We start from the raw sequence: 16744 nt of genomic DNA on the forward strand, positions 1-16744 counted from the left end.
CCTCCGGGGTCGCCATGGCAACGCCAACTGCGCAGACGTCCGCAGCCTGCATGCCAGACGGTTGGGCCCCGGTGAGCCGCCGCTGAGCGGTGTGCCTGGGAGCCCGAGGAGGGGCGTGGCCGGCGCTTCCAGCGACCCTGACTGGGTGTGAGGTGAGTGCAGGCCGCTTCTAATACGTCAGAGATGGGGGGGGGCATGGAGCTGAGGGCAGGCTTGGCGAGCGTGCAGGCGTTTAATCGCACTCCGAACGCCCCCGTGTGCCCACCAAGCACAGGTTTGATTAACGCTGTTTGTCGCGTTCGCTTTGCGTCACACAGGCTTGTTTTGCTCCCATGGTGGCCTCTGTAGAGGTTTGGACCCAGAACCCCCTCCTGCTGCCGCGGTCGTGCGGTTTTTCTGCAGAGAGCGCCAGAGCCAATAAAAACAATGGATGAATCCCATGAAGAATGGGACCCTCCGCCCCCCTTTGTGTGGGTGTTCCAGCGGGGTGTCCAACGCGTTTCTAGGTTCACGTCGGTGGGCTCAGATGGGCGGAGCAGTCCGAGGTTTGCTTAACATCGCCAGCAGCGTTTGTGTTGGCGTCGGACTACGCAATCTGACGGAATTCCATAATAAATGTGGCCATGGAGGCGCTGGGGGGAGGGGGGATGTGATTTTACAGCAGTTGTCTCCATCACACCGGGCAGTAAGGTAAACCAATGGATAAAGCTGCAAGAGGAAGGAGAAGCAGGAGCCCGGGGGGTTCCCGGGGGCCCAGGCACGTTTTGCTCGGAAATGACTTATAACCCCCCCCCCCCCCCCCCAAAACAAATTGATATTAATTAAAAAGTCAAATATAATACAATTTTTATATATATGTGTTTGTGTATATATACGTGCGTGTATATATATATATATATATATATATATCTGTCATTTTCGGCTAAATCCATCCCACATTTTTGGTTTTAGCATTAAAATTTCGGTTTTAGCACAAAAAAAAAAAAAAAAACATTAAAGCTGTCCCCTTTTTTTTTTTTTTTTTGTATAATGTGAAAGATTTTACGTTGCGAGAATCATGATCGCTTTTTATCCTAAGCAAAAAAAAAATTGCGATTCTCATCTTGGCCAGAATTGTGCAGCTCTATGCCGGCGGTAAGGATGAGGTCCGGCACGTTCGCACGCTCTGCGTGCAGAGCCCGCTAGGAAGTCGGCGCAGCGCTGCGCTAATCACAGGCAGTGAGACTTTGCCCCGATCTCTGCAGCTGCTCGATGTCTCACTGCCTGTGATTAGCGCAGCGCTGCGCCGACTTCCTGGCGCGCTCTGCACGTGGAGCATGCCAACACGCCGGAGCTCACCCTTAGCCGGAGGTATAGCCACGCTTGCCCCATTGATTTCAATGGGCAGGGCTCCTTCACCGCTCCAAAGACGCTGCTAGCAGGACTTTTTTCTTTTCTTTTTCTTTTTTAAATGTCCTGCCATCGCACCGCCCCCTCCCCCCCCCCCCCCGGGGCTTTCACATTGGAGACACAGCAGCGGCTCTTTCAGGGCGCTTTGCGGGTGCGATTTTTAGCGCTCTAGAGCCTGTAAAGCGCCTCAGTGTGAAAGGGGTGTCTATTTCTCTGTCTTTGGTGAGCATGGTTGTTGCATTCAAGGGTCAATAGTGAGGTGGGAGGAGACCAGCCAATTATTGACTTTTCTTGTCCAAGTCAGAGTTTGCATATTTATTACAGGTACTTTTATAGCGCCATCAGTTTACACAGTGCTTTGCATATATTTTGTACATTTGCATCAGTCCCTGCTCTCAAGGAGCTTACAATCTAAGGTCCCTAACTCGCATACACATACCAGCGCCAACTGAGACCGGATCCAGTTAAACTATCAGCATGTCTTTGGAGTTTTGGGAGGAATCCGGAGTACCCGGAGGAAATCCGCACAGGGAGAACATGCAAACTCTCCAGGCGGGTAGTTCCGTGGTTGGTATTTGAACCAATGACCCCAGTGCTGCTAGGTGGAAGAGCTAATCACTTACCAGGAGAGCACCTGAGAAGAGGTTATTAGGTTTGTGCTAAAGGTCCCTGGTTCCCACATTTAGTGTACTTATCCCGATCACAATGTCTGCTTTTTTCATAGTACATTTTTATTAGGGCTTTACAAAGATCATTATATTTAGTGCCGGTTCCCACTGATGCGGTGCAGGATTTGCAGCGATTCCTGTGCGTTTCCCACATCACAATCGCACTCTGTTCATGCAAACCTCTGTGGCTTTCTATGTTAAAGCAGAGTTACACCAATTATTATTATTTTTTTTTTTTTAAGTCAGCAGCTACAAATACTGCAGCTGCTGACTTTTTTTAAAATAAGGACACTTACCTGCCCATGGTGCCCACGATGTCGGAAACCAAAGCCGATCTATCCCTTGGCTGTCGGGTGCTGCCCCTGCCATCCTCGGTAAGGGAATTTAGGAAGTGAAGCCTTGCGGCTTCACTTCCTGGTTCCCTACTGCGCTTACACGACTCGTGCTGCGCTATCCCACTGGTCCCTGCTGTGTTCTGGGACCCGTTTGTATCCCAGAAGACAGCAGGGGGCAGACGGAAAGTGGCGAAGATACCCATGGGTGGTATCTATGCCCGGAAGTGTGAGCAAAATACCTGTATTAAACAGGTATCTGCTTCCCCCAACCCCCCCCCCCCCCAAAGGTGAGTGAGTGACTTGTATAGCGCTACCTATGCGAACTGAATCGCCTCAGGGCGCTTTCTTGCCACCAGAGTCCATCTGCGGCTTTGCATGGTCCTTTACCCCGTATGGTCCTGACACGCTTACAAACACATACAACATTGACATACACATATTAAGGCTAATTTTTTTTTTTTTTTTTTTAGACAAGATCTAATTAACCTACCTGCATGTCTTTGGAGTGTGGGAGGAAACCGGAGTACCCGGAGGAAACCCACACAGGCACAGGGAGAACATGCAAACTCCAGGCAGGTAGTGTCGTGGTCGGGATTTGAACCAGCGACCCTATTGCTGCTAGGTGAAAGGTGCCAAATGTGACACCGGAGGGGGGGGGAGGAGGAACCGGAAAAGGGGAAGTTCCATTTTTGATTGGGACTCTGCTTTCAGTTAGTGACGCCGCAAAAATGGTAAAACACAGTGTAATTGGCTGAATCAGCTCATATAGGTGTGAACACCCTTGCGATCCAAATCCATTGTGGGGGGAAAAAAAGGGCTTTCTTGTGGGTGCGATATGGAAAAAAAAATGAATGCTTCAAATCGCATCATCAAAATTGCGCCATATTTCTGTTCAAATCCCATGCGATTCTTTACAGTGCGATTTTGAGCCATAATCCATTTATAGGCTTCTTTGGTCTTATATTGCAGCCGACAAGCCCAGATTTGAATGCGTTTGTCCAGCCTATCCTGTTCTAGATGTGGAAGTTCCTCCATTTCCACAATTTTGTTCAATTTCATGAACTGCTTTTTTCAAGCTTGGTGATTGTTTGGACAGCCAATGCACTGGTATACACCTTATTGCTGTATTGATCATGTGCATGCTTAATGATTTCATATTATGTTTCCTGAAAAGGGTGGAGAAATTAAATAGGTATTGGTTGGGAATAATTTCAGGAGTGTTGCCCAGTACAGCCAATATGATGCTGTAGATCAGTGATGGCGAACCTTGGCACCCCAGATGTTTTGGAACTAGATTTCCCATGATGCTCATGCATTCTGCAGTGTAGTTGAGCATCATGGGAAATGTAGTTCCAAAACATCTGGGGTGCCAAGGTTCGCCATCACTGCTATACACATTCGTCCAGTAGCTGGAGATGGATGTGCAGGACCACCAGATGTGTAAGAGAGTGCCTTCTACCTAGAAACATTACCATGCAGTGGTTGGACAATGTTACAGAAACTTGGGCTGTGTAACATGGCCGGTAGGTACCCTGTCGGGGAAACGCATTGTGCAGCATGGACTGTACCTTGTACCATCGCGAATATACATTACTGTACAGTTTTAGGTTTTTAAAGTTTTAGGTAGGTGTGAAGAAATGCTAGTAAGAATGATCTTAATATATAAATGAATAATAATAATTAAAAAAAAAGGGTGATCTCACCGGGTTCTTAACTGGCTGATGCTTTATTTTTAAAATTTTTTTTTTTGAAGGATATACTTTCTTAATCTGAGCCAAGGTTGGTGTCAAGAAAAAGGTGTTGAGTTCTTGGATCATTCCGATAATGATGAGTTTACTTCCTCTTTCATTCCCTGCAAAGGTAAAGCATAATGGACTACTATGCATCGCATCGCATCGCATAGTAGTCCATTATGTGTCACTTACCTGACACAGGAGCCAGCGAAGTCACCGCTGTCCCCTGTAGTACAGAGTACAGAGCCTCCACCTTCTTGGTGGGTCTCGCCGCTCCGCCGCTGTCATTCGGCGAAGCCGCGATGACGTCACTAAACCATGTAGGTTTAGGAGATATTTCTTGGGCCTACAGGTAAGCCTTAACCACTTGCCGCCCGCCCTATAGCAGATACACGGCGGCAAAGTGGTTTCAAAATCCTGACCGGACGTCATATGACGTGATCAGGATTTTGAGCCGCTGCGCGCCCCCGGGGGTGCGCATCGTGGCAATCGTTGTTGCGGGTGTCAGTCTGACACCCTGCAACTACGATCTCGGTAAAGAGTCTCCGACGGAGACTCTTTACCACGTGATCAGCCGTGTCCAATCACAGCTGATCACAGTGTAAATAGGAAAAGCCGGTGATCGGCTTTTCCTCACTCGCGTCTGTCAGACGCAAGTAGAGGAGAGACGATCGGCTGCTCCTCTGACGGGGTGTGTGTGCGGATCGATTATCAGCACAGCCCCCTAAGGATGCCCACACTGGACCGCCAGGGACGTCACTAGACCACCAGGGATGCCCAGCACAAGGTAATCCTCCCTAGACCACCAGGGATGCCAGTCAGTGCCCACAATGGATGCCAATCAGTGCCCATAATGGATGCCAATCAGTGCCCACAATGGGCATCACTGATTGGCATGCATTATTGTTTGGCACTGCTTGGCATCCATTAGTACAGTATAACATAATACAATGCTGCCTATCAGTGTCCATCTGTGCCGCCTATCCATGCCCATCTGTACCGACTATCCATACCCATCCATGCCGCCCATCCGTGGCAGCTATCAGTGCCAATTTATGCCACCTATCAGTGCCCATCCGTGTCGCCCATCAGTGCCACCCATCAGTGCCACATATCAGTGTCCATCAATGCCACCTCATCAGTGCCACTTCATTGGTGCCACCTTATTGGTGCCCATCAGTACCTCCTTATCAGTGCCCATCAGTGAAGGAGAAAACTTATTTACAAAGATTTGAAACTGAAACAAAAAAAACATATTTTTTTTCAAAATTTTCTGTATTTTTTTATTTGTTTAGCAAAAAATAAAAACCGCAGAGGTGATCAAATACCACCAAAAGAAAGCTCTATTTGTGGGAAAAAAATGATAAAAATGTCATTTGGGTACAGTGTAGCATGACCGCGCAATTGTCATTCAAAGTGCGACAGCGCTGAAAGCTCAAAATTGGTCTGGGCAGGAAGGTGTTTAAGTGCCTGGTATTGAAGTGGTTAATCTAGGCTTACCTGTAGGTCAAAGTTGGTTGTAAGGGTTTACAACCACTTTAAAGATATGGCCACGGGTGTATTTAGTTGGGTTGTATGTGATCAGTTAAAGCAGATCTTTTGCAAAAGGTTGGGTGTGCAGCCACCAGCCCTTTGGAAAGTTTGGCATCACTAGTTCAAAATCAGGGTTCAAGCGAAGTGGGGTAGGCGGACCCATGGCTAAAGAAACACCAAGGAACTTACAATTATCCCAAAACATCTCAAGGTGTTAGCTATAGGAGGATTTTCCCAGATCCAACCCTGGTTATGTTTGAGTTTTGAATCAAGGCATTGACGGTATAGGTTTGGCTATTAAAGCTTGTTTAAGACCCACCCACACCTTTGTAGGCTGAGTTCATTTTTCCAGTCCACTATTCTTGTGAGCTGGCACACCCAAAAATAACTATTGCCCCTTGGTTTTGGGCAGTAATAACTGTGTAAGGCTTATCCAAGGGTGGCATTTATCCAAATGAAGGCCCTGAACTTGCTTTTATGGTAACAAAGAACTTGGCAGAAGCATTGGGATAGTTTGGAAGCCATACATGAGACATGGGAGGGATGTACATGTTTCAGAACTGCTGCCCTTTAAAACCATGAGAGCAATATTTTGTCCCATGCTTTCAAGTCTTGTTAGATATTTCTAAGGAGAGGGGTGCAGTTATGAGAGCAGAGCTCAGTTAGACCCCTTTCACACTGAGGCGGTTTTCTGGCAATTTTTGGCTAAAAATAGTGCATGTAAAGCGCCTGAAAAACATCTCAATGCTCCCTGAGTGTGTTCACACTGGGGCACTGCGCTGGCAGGACGTTAAAAAAAATACCCCGCTCCTAAAGCGCCCCTCCCCATTGAAATCAATGGCCACCCATTAGCGGCACTTTACCACTGATGCAGGTGCGCTGAAAGGGCTCTTAGGTTGGAAGGGAGCTGAATGCCTAAATATGTAACCGTGTTAGATTTCCCTACGAATATGACGTTCTGTGGGCATAGTGCCACTGTTGCTTGGGGAATATCCAAAATGTAGTACAAACGATTTGGAGTCGTTTATTTTTTCATTAGTACCTGGAATTCCTCCAAAGCAGATGTTAGTTTGGGTAAGGTGATATGCTCCTATTCCTTATGGAACCCCCATATCGTCTAAAAAAAGATTAATTATTTGTACATCTTACTGGATATGATGAAGCCTTTTGTGTTGTGGCCAGAGCTTTTTATGATTGGCTGAGGCGGTAGGATGACGTTGTGGCCTCTGCCAATCAGAGGAAGCTTTTCTTTTTTTTTTTTTCTTTTTTATTTATTCATGAAATGCAAAGCTTCCTATGAATGGCAGCAGCGCTAAGCCCAATTTAATTTCCTTTTGGGAGTAGGATGGGAAGTCCTCGTCTCCCTGTGCCAGGACACTGTATACTGTATGTAACTGATACTACATACAATTTATACAGCGCACACAGCAGCTTGGGGTCATGGCTTGGAGGTTAAATCATTAGGATCAAAGAGAAGTATGGGATATTAAAGCGGAGGTCCACCCTAAAGTGGAGCTTCCGCTCATTGGAACCCTCCCCCCCCTCCGGCGCCACAATTGGCACCTTTCAGGGGGGAGGGGGGTGCAGGTACCTGTACAGTACAGGTATCTGCACCCACTTCCGGCATAGATATCTGCAGAAGGTACACCCCTTTCCGCAGAATCTACGCCCTTTCCGAAGGTCCCCCGCTATCTGCTGGGAAACACACGGATTGCAGAGACAGCGGGGACCATCCTTATTGTGCATGCGCAGTAGGGAACCGGGAAATGAAGCCACAAGGCTCCACTTCCTGATTCCCACACCCAAGATGGCGGCAGCAGCACCTGAGAGACGATCGAGAGATCGGGCGCGCTGGGTGGGTAAGTGTCATTATTTTAAAAGTCAGCAGCTGCAGTATTTGTAGCTGCTGGCTTTTTAAAAAAAAAACGGCGGACTCCCGCTTTAATAAAAACAAACATACATATACAGTGCCTTGAAAAGTATTCATACCCCTTGAAATTTTCCACATTTTGTTAAATCAAAAATGTAAATGTGTTTTATTGGGATTTTATGTGATAGACCAACACAAATTGGCACGTAATTGTGAAGTGGAAGATAAATGGTTTTCATTTTTTATTTTTTTTGCAAATAAATATAAAAGTGTGGGGGGCATTTGTATTCAGCCCCCTTTACACTGATACCCCTAACTAAAATCTAGTGGAACCAATTGCCTTCAGAAGTCAACTAAATAATAAATAGAGTCCACCTGTGTGTAATTCAATCTCAGTATAAATACAGCTGTTCTGTGAAGCCCTCGGAGATTTATTAGAGAATTTCAGTGAACAGACCGCATCATGAAGGCCAAGGAACACACCAGACAAGTCGGGGATAAAAATGTGAAGAAGTTTACAGAGGAAGTAAACCCTGGTGTGTTTTACTTCCTCTCTTATTTCCCTGCAAAGGTCAAGCAGATGCATAGTAGCCCATTATGTGTCACTTACCTGAAACGGAAGCCTACGATGTCACCGCTGTCCCCACTAGCAGCAAGCGTCCATCTTCACCCCTCTTCCTTCCAGGGCCGCGAACTCCGGGCTCTGTGACTGGTCGGAGTCACATGTGCGCGGGAGCCGGCAGTCACAGCATGACCCCCTTTACAAACGGCACGATCTGCCTTTTCTAAAGTGTGCATGCGCCGTAGTATGCACGGCACATAGCTTTATTGTAAATATCTCCTAAACCAAGGAGGTTTAGGAGATATTTCCAGCACCTACAAGTAAGCCTTAATATAGGCTTACCTGTAGGTAAAAGTGGTTGTACAGGGTTTACAACCACTTTAAAGTAGGGTTAAGTTCTAAAAAAAAAAAAAATTCCCAAGCATCGAACATCTTGCAGAACACTGTTCATTCCAAAAATGGAAAGAGTATGGCACAACTGCAAACCTACCAAGACATGGCTGTCCATCTAAACAATGGGTCTTCAAACTATGGCCCTCCAGTTGTTCAGGAACTGCAATTCCCACCATGCCTAGTCATGTCTGTGAATGTCGGAGTTTTTACAATGCCGCATGGGATGTGTAGTTTTGCAACAGCTGGAGGGCCGTAGTTTGAGGATCCCTGACCTAAACTGACAGACAGGCCGGGCAAGGAGGGCATTAAAGTGGTTGTAAACCCTTACAAACCACTTTGACCTACAGGTAAGCCTAGATAAAGGCTTACCTGTAGGTCCAAGAAATATCTCCCAAACCTATACGGTTTAGGAGATATTTGCCCGAAAACGGGCACCGCTGTCTACGGCGCATGCGCCGTAGACAGCGGCGCGCAGGCGCACTGAGCATGGCATCCTCGATGACGAAGATGCCTCGCGTCTCGCCTATCGTGCGCATTGCAAGGGAGTGACATCATTGCGGCTTCACCGAATGACAGCGGCGGAGCTGCGAGACCCACCGAGAAGATGGATGCGCCGAACTACAGGGGACAGTGGTGACATCGCTGGCTCCTGTGTCAGGTAAGTGACACATAATGGGCTACGATGCGATGTATAGTAGTCCATTATGCTTTGCCTTTGCAGGGAATGAAAGAGGAAGTAAACTCATCAGGGTTTACTTCCTCTTTAATCAGAGAAGTAGCTAAGAAGGCCATAGTAACTCTGGAGGAGCTGCAGAGATTCAAAGCTCAGGTGGGAAAATCTGTCCACAGGACAACTACTGCAATCCACAAATCTGACCTTTATGGAAGAGTGGCAAGAAGAAAAGCCATTGTTGAAAGAAAGCCAAAAGAAGTCCCATTTTCAGTTTTCTAAAAGCCATGTGGGAACACAGCAAACACGTGGAAGAAGGTGCTTTGGTCAGATGAGACCAAAACTGTTTTTTTTTTGCCTAAAAGCAAAATGCTATGTGTGGCGGAAAACTAACACTGCACATCACCCTCCCTGAGCACACCACTTTTTCAGCAAGGACAGGGAAGTTGGTCAGAGTTGATGGGAAGATGGATGGAGCCAAATACAAGGCAATCTTAGAAGAAAACCTGTTGGAGTCTGCAAAAGACTTGAGACTAGGGCAGACTAAGAGGTTCACCTTCCAGCAGGACAACGATCCTAAACATACAGCCAGAGCGACAATGGAATGGTTTAGATCAAAGCATATTCATGTATTAAAATGGCCCAGTCCAGACCTAAATCCAATTGAGAATCTGTGGCAAAACTTGAAAATTGCTGTTCACAGACACTCTCCAATGTGACATAGCTTGAGCTATTTTGCAAAGAATAATGGGCAAAAGTGTCACTCTCTGGGTGTGCAAAGCTGGTAGAGACATCCCAAAAAGGCTTTCAGCTGTAGTTGCAGCAACAGGTGTTTCTCCAAAGGGCTGAACACAAATGCATGCCACACTTTTCACATTTATTTGTAAAAAAAAATCAAAAAACATTTATAATTTTCCTTCCACTTCACTATTATGTGCCACTTTGTGTTGATCTATTACATAAAATCCATTTTACATTTCCGGTTGCAACATGACGAAACGTGGAAGGGGTATGAATACTATTTCAAGGCACTGTACTCGTCTATGTGGTTGCATCATTGTCTGATACTGCAGCTATGCCCTGCTGGCTTTAAGACTGAGAACTGAGCAATCACATGACCCCCCAACCCCTAATATTCACTGAGCAGAGAGTGGTGACTGTCAGTCATTGCTCTCTGCTCTGCCTGCCCCCCCAGTGTTCACTGGACCGCTGGGCTGTTGAGAGGGTTGGAGTGGCTGGTTCAGCTCTGTGATGTCAGATGTATGACATGTGGTAATGCAGACAGAATGATGCTCCACATCTTTTGTGATTGCCCCAAACTTAGACCCTTTTGGCAAGAGGTGATCGGTATCATCATGCAATTGACTAACGTAGACCCAGAGGGGAACCCCGCTGCTTGTCTGCTTACATCTCTCTAACCGTACAATCAAGAAGTATAAGGCTTCCCTCACGATCCAGTTACTGAATGCGGCTAAAGCATGCATACCCTTATGTTGGAGATCTGAAAGCCTGCCCCCCAAAATCCTTGTGGTTTTCCAAGGTTAATGTACTTGGGGACATGGAGGATCTCACTGCTGCCCTGCATAACCGAGAGGACACCTTCCGAGACACTTGGATGCCTACCTTCAAGGTGCCCTGCTCCCTTGGCGAAGCCCCCCCCCCCCTTTCTACCTGAGTTCCTTTTGTCTCGCATCTGAGATACCCAACTTTTTTTCTCCTTTCCCCCCATTATTTCCCAACGCCTTCTTCTCCCCTTTCCCCCGTGATCCCAACCCTTCCCTTTCTATAAACCCAGTTCTGGGTACATTCTTTTTCCAGATATCCAACTGATTATCCTATTATACATTAACTCCGTTACCTAATTCCCATTCTGGGCCCGCTGGTCCCTGGGAAGCTCATTCCTCGGGAACAATTTACGGTCTCGATTAAAACCTAGTTTCATGGCTTTACATATCCAAATTGGTGTGTGTGGTCTTGCACATTGTTACTCTATCTGTTGCATATACCTGTTTAAACATATTGCATTCTCATATTTGACTATTCAGGCTGTGTTGATGGGTCTTTTGACCAACAATTTTACTGAGGGAGGTTCAATGTATCTGCTAAATGCTGAGCATGCCTCGTCCTTTCATGTTTCTGTTAAACTGTGAATTGCAACACATAAAGGAATTGAAAAAAAAAAAAAAAAAAAAGAAGAGTATGACCAAAAAAGCTTTTAGCTATTTCTCTCATACTTCTAAGTTGCAGCACTCTGCAGGAAATGCAAAATACCCTGAAGAAGTATCCAGTAGGAAATTTAGGCTGCATTCACACCTTAGCGTAGCACCTTTTTGAGTGTTTTTTTTTTTTCAGTGTTTTGTAACACAATTTTGATGCGTTATTATGTACAACTGCGCATTTTTGAGCTTTGGTGTTTTATTTTTTTATTTTTTTATTAGTCAATAGAAATAATAATTATCCATTGCATCCTTTTGTTGCTAGGTATTTCAGCTTTTTTTTTCTTTATTCATATTATTCATTTTCTTAATACTTCTTCTTCTTTTTTTTTTTTTTTTTAGGGTAAGGGGTTGTAGTTAAAGGGTTACTAAACCCTCGTCTTTGTTATTTAAAAAAATAATAATATAGGGATGCACCATTTTTTTTTTTTTTTTTACGAGCAATGCCGCATACACACGACCGGTCTTTCCGGCAGACTAGGTCCAATGGGTTTGCGGCAGAGTTCCAACTGATTTTCTGAACGAACGGACTTGGCCACAGAGGAACGGACTAAGTCCGTTTTGAAAGTCTGTTCGTTTTGAACGTGATGACGTAAACAGGACTAAACAAGGAAGTTCAATAGCCAATAGCTGCCCTTGCATCCGTATTTGGTCCGTCAGACCAGCGCACAGACAAACGGTTTTCCCTGACTTTTAGTCCGTCGGAATTGAGTCCGTCGGATAGATTTGAAACATGTTCCATTTCTAGGTCCGTCTGTTTTTGTTTCCGAAAAACGATCAGACTATCCCACACACGATTGGATTGTCCGACGGACTGATCCCGTCAGACTTAGTCTGCCGGAAAGTCCGGTCGTGTGTACGCGGCATCAGAGTACCGATTCCTTCGCTTCCTTCCTTCTTTCTTTCCTCCTTTCTCCCTCCTTTTTTAGTACTCGCTGATACCGCAACTGGTTTGTTTTAACTTCAGCTTTGGGACCTGGGGATTAAAGTGGTATTAAAGCTTCGTTTTTTTTTTGAAAATCACAAATATGTTATACCTACCTGCTTTGAGCAGCTCCAAATCCTCCTTCTTGTCGGTTCCCTGCAGGCGCTCCTCCCCTTCAAGCAGTGCCCCCCAGAGAAAGCCACCTGCACTGGGGGCACTGCTGCATTCTCGCTCCTGAGCTGCTGCTCTATCCGTCCATAAGACACACAAAGACGTGGCTCGGCCCCACCCCCTGCTCTCTCCTCATTGGCTCACTGGCTGTGATTGACAGCATTGGGAATCAATGGGCTCCCGCTGCTTTCTCAGCTAATGAGGAGGGAGAGTCTCGGGACAGCCAAGGCTATTGTGAACATGGCTGAATCGGAGGAAGCTCAGGTAAGAATTGGGGGGGGGGGGGGGGCACTGCACGCCGAACAGGGCCATCTTTAATATTGATTGGGCCCTGGGCAAACATTTTCTTAGGGCCCCCCTCCCCCCATGCAATTTCACTCTCCACCTTCTCTGAGACATACAATAAATAGCAGCTAGACTTAAAATCAGTTTACTGTATCAGATCAGGCAGCAATTGCGATTGGTTGCCAGAGGTTACAGCATATCATTACTGCTTACTGACTGGATGCTAGAGGTTACAGCACTCTTTAAGGTTCACTGATTAGTTGCTAGAGGTTACAGCACATGATTTCTGCTTGTTGATTGGCTGCTAGAGATTACTGTACAGTAATACTGCTCACTGGTTTCTATAGGTTACAGCACATCATCTCCTCACTGCAGGGGGGGCATGATATACATATGAATGCTACCTTTATTTACATATCAATGCCATTGGCCTCGGTTATTTACATATGCATGTCACTGATATTTACATATGAATGCCGAGTATTTACATGTAAACACAGGGTCTGCAGGTGAGTCATCTACACAACAATAGGTCAGAGCTGGGCAGCATTAGTAGCAGCACTTCACACTGAGTTATCAGGACACAGCACATGACTAAAACCTCAATGGACAAGGGGATGTGAACTGGGATAGTTGGCAAGTATGAGGCAGCTGCTTTGGGCCCCACAACAATGACAGGGCCCAGGGCAGCTGCCCCCTTTTGCCCTGCCTTAAAGACGGCCCTGGCGCCGAAGGTATTTTTACCTTAATGCGTAAAGGTAAAAAAAACCTTCAGCCTTTAGAACGACTTTAATCTGGGAAGGGAATCGTTTTTCTTTTTTATTTAGTGATCTGTTGCTGCAGAGCAAGGCAGGACAGAGCTGCAACAGCTGCCCTTATGTAAAAGGTAAAGGTAAAGGTCAGGGGTCGTTAGTGCTTGTGAGACCTAAGTTCAGAGAAGAGGCAATTGCAGACTTGTTTATTCATCTTTTATCTTTCTCTCCAAGGATGCTTCCAAATAATTAGTTTAGCAAATAATCATCTGTGAGCAATCAATATCTGATTTCATTGGAATTTAACATGAGCCAAAAGTCATTATTCCTACCTGAGCAGCTTGACAGATCCTGCTCCAAAAACAATGCTGTGCTCCACCCTGATCAACACCTTACCCAACTCTCACAGAACAAGCTCAGCCTCTTTCAGGTGGAATCCGGACAAAGATCTATTTATATTCTTAGTAGAGCGCACGCTTGCCTTGCAGCACATAGGCTCTTGGAGGAAGCATCTCCTTGAGTGTGGCACAAGCTTCACTGACAGGTCCTGTTTAGCTGTACCGATAGCACAATCGGGGATACACCTCCGCACCAAGGCAGTACCCTGTCACACATACGGAGATACCTGTTTTTACAGGTAGGTAAGGAATAACCTCTGTAGGGAGAGCTGAATATGTATGTAAGAAAGCAGTTTTTTTTTTTTAATGATAAAATTGAACGTGGTACATTCCACGGCTAGTGCTGACATGTTAAAGCTTTGCAGAGATGATGTGTATACTAATCCTTATTAAAGGACAGGAGATTATACTTAATATTGGAGAGTGCATTCTGTAGGTAAAGCTTTCAGTAAGCATCATATGTGAGTTTCCGATTCGGTGTGGAAATTTACCCCAATAATGAAGAAAGGGTTTTAAACTCCAGTGCCTTGGTACATTTAAAGTGATTGTTATTTAAACAAAAATGTTTAACTTTACAAACATGTTATACTTGCCTGCTCTGTGCAATGGTTTTGCACAGAGCAGCCCCCGAAAGTGGTTGTAAACCCTTACAAACCACTTTGGCCTACAGGTAAGCCTAGATTAAGGTTTACCTGTAGGTCCAAGAAATATCTCCTAAACCTAAACGGTTTAGGAGATATTTAGAAAAAGACAGGCACTGCGATGCGCAGGCGCGCCAAGCCGACCGCAGATCACTGCGATATGCCGCTCGTGTCGGTTCCCGTGCGCATGCGCGGGAGTGACGTCGTCGCGGCTCCGGCGAATCAGCTGTGATTCGCCGGAGCAGCGAGACCCAGAAGTCGCTCCGGGATATATGGCAGCGTTGAAGACGGAGGACTGCTTCGGGGGCTTCGTTCTCAGGTAAGTACTTCATAATGAGCTAGTATGCTATGCATACTAGCTCATTATGCCTTTGCCTTGCAGGTTGCCTTTTTTTTATATATAGCCTTTACTTCCTCTTGAAGCTCCTCTTCTGGGTTCCCTCACTGGCACTGTCCGCTTTTACTTGTGTGTCTGCCCCCCTAGCAAGCTGATTGCTCGGGGGGGGGGGGGGTGCAGACTTATGGGCTCGATTCTGAGCCAGGTTGTGTGTATCTACTGACACACAGTGCGGCTTGACCCATGCCCTGCTGCTCCCTCACCAAAGGATTTGATTGACAGCAGCAGAAGCTAATCGCTCCCACTGCTGCCAACATGCCCAGTGAGGAAGAAGAGAGCAGCAACAATGCCCTCGGGCACAGCAGTGGGTCGAGATCCGGCTCGGGTAAGCATTTAGGGAGGGAGCTGACCATGCAAATGTGTTTTTATTTTTTTCCTTAATGCACAGAATACATTAAGGTAAAAATAAACATTAAAGTGTTACTAAACCCACAACAGTATAATCAGTAAATTCATGTTTGGTATACTTACTCTCTGACCTGAGGGGTTGATCCTGCGCATTATGTAAAAAGGCTGTTTGATCCTGTCTTCTCTGATCCTCCCCTTCTTTTACTGTCCGCAATCCATCTGCTGATCAGTCCTAGGAGGCACTCCGCACATGCTCAGTTTGGTGTGTATTGCTAGAGAGCTGCTTTTATTTATTTATTTTTATTTTTTTTTCTTGGGAGGGTGCATGTGATCAGCACAGGGCCAGACAGAGGGCCAGGGGGTCATTCAGCATCATAGAACAGTGAGAAGAGAATGAAAACGACTCCTACAAGCTTTAACCAGTGCTCGACCGGACACTGATAGAAGTTACAAGACTGCTACAGTGGATATAAAAAGTCTACACACCCCTGTTAAAATGTCAGGTTTCTGTGATGTAAAAATATGAGACGAAGACAAATCCTTTCAGAACTTTTTCCACCTTTTAATTGGACCTATAAATTGTACAACTCAATTGAAAAACAAACAAATTTTTTAGGGGTGGGGGGAGTAAAAATAAATAAAATAATGTGGTTGCATAAGTGTGCACAACCTCTTTAAAACTGGGGGGTGTAGCTGTGCTCGGAGTTAAGCAATCACATTCAACCTCGTGTGAAATAGGAGTCAGTACACACCTGCCATCATTTAAAGTGCCTCTGATTAACCCCAAATAACATTCAGCTGTTCTAGTAGGTCTTTCCTGACATTTTTTTGGTCGAATCCTACAGCAAAAGCCATGGTCCACAGAGAACTTCCAAAGCATCGGAGTGATCTCATTGTTAAAAGGTATCAGTCAGGAGAAGGGTACAAAATAATTTCCAAGGCATTAGATATACCATGGAACACAGACATCGTCAAGTGGAGAAAATATGGCCCAATAGTGATGTTACCAAAAACTGGACGTCCCTCCAAAATTGATGAAAAGACAAGAAGAAAACTGATCAGGGAGGCTGCCAAGAGGCCTACAGCAAGGAGCTGCAGGAATATCTGGCAAGTACTGGCCGTGTGATACATGTGACAACAATCTCCCATATTTTTCGTATGTCTGGGCTATGGGGTAGAGTGGCCAGTCGGAAGCCAAACCTGGCTAAATTTTGCAAAAACACACCTGAAGTCTCCCAAAAGCATGTGGACAAATATGCTCTGGTCTGATGAAACAAAGGTTGACTTTTTGGCCATAATTCCAAAAGATACGTTTGGTGCAAAAATTAACACTGCACATCACCAAAAGAACACCATACCCACAGTGAAGCATGGTGGTGTCAGCATCATGCTTTGGGGCTCTTTTTCATCAGCTGGAACAGGGGCTTTAGTCAAGATAGAGGTAATTATGAACCGTTA

General features: G+C 45.7%; 1 protein-coding gene across 2 annotated transcripts in view; it reads left to right on the forward strand.

The window, feature by feature from the left end:
- Positions 1-10: 10 nt before the first annotated feature.
- BAG5 (BAG cochaperone 5) overlaps positions 11-16744 on the forward strand; it is a 56057-nt gene continuing 39323 nt past the window's right edge. Inside the window, exon 1 of one of the 2 annotated variants that reach the window (XM_077467594.1) lies at positions 11-152. The gene's annotated coding sequence lies outside the window, so the exon portion shown is untranslated. Of the gene's footprint in view, positions 153-13997; positions 14140-16744 lie in introns of those variants that run through there. The other variant, XM_077467595.1, reaches the window with a different exon arrangement.

The sequence above is a fragment of the Lithobates pipiens genome, unplaced genomic scaffold (assembly GCF_037356315.1).
Source record: "Lithobates pipiens isolate NorthernLeopardFrog02 unplaced genomic scaffold, aLitPip1_a1.2 Scaffold_57, whole genome shotgun sequence".
Taxonomy (NCBI): Eukaryota; Metazoa; Chordata; class Amphibia; order Anura; family Ranidae; genus Lithobates; species Lithobates pipiens.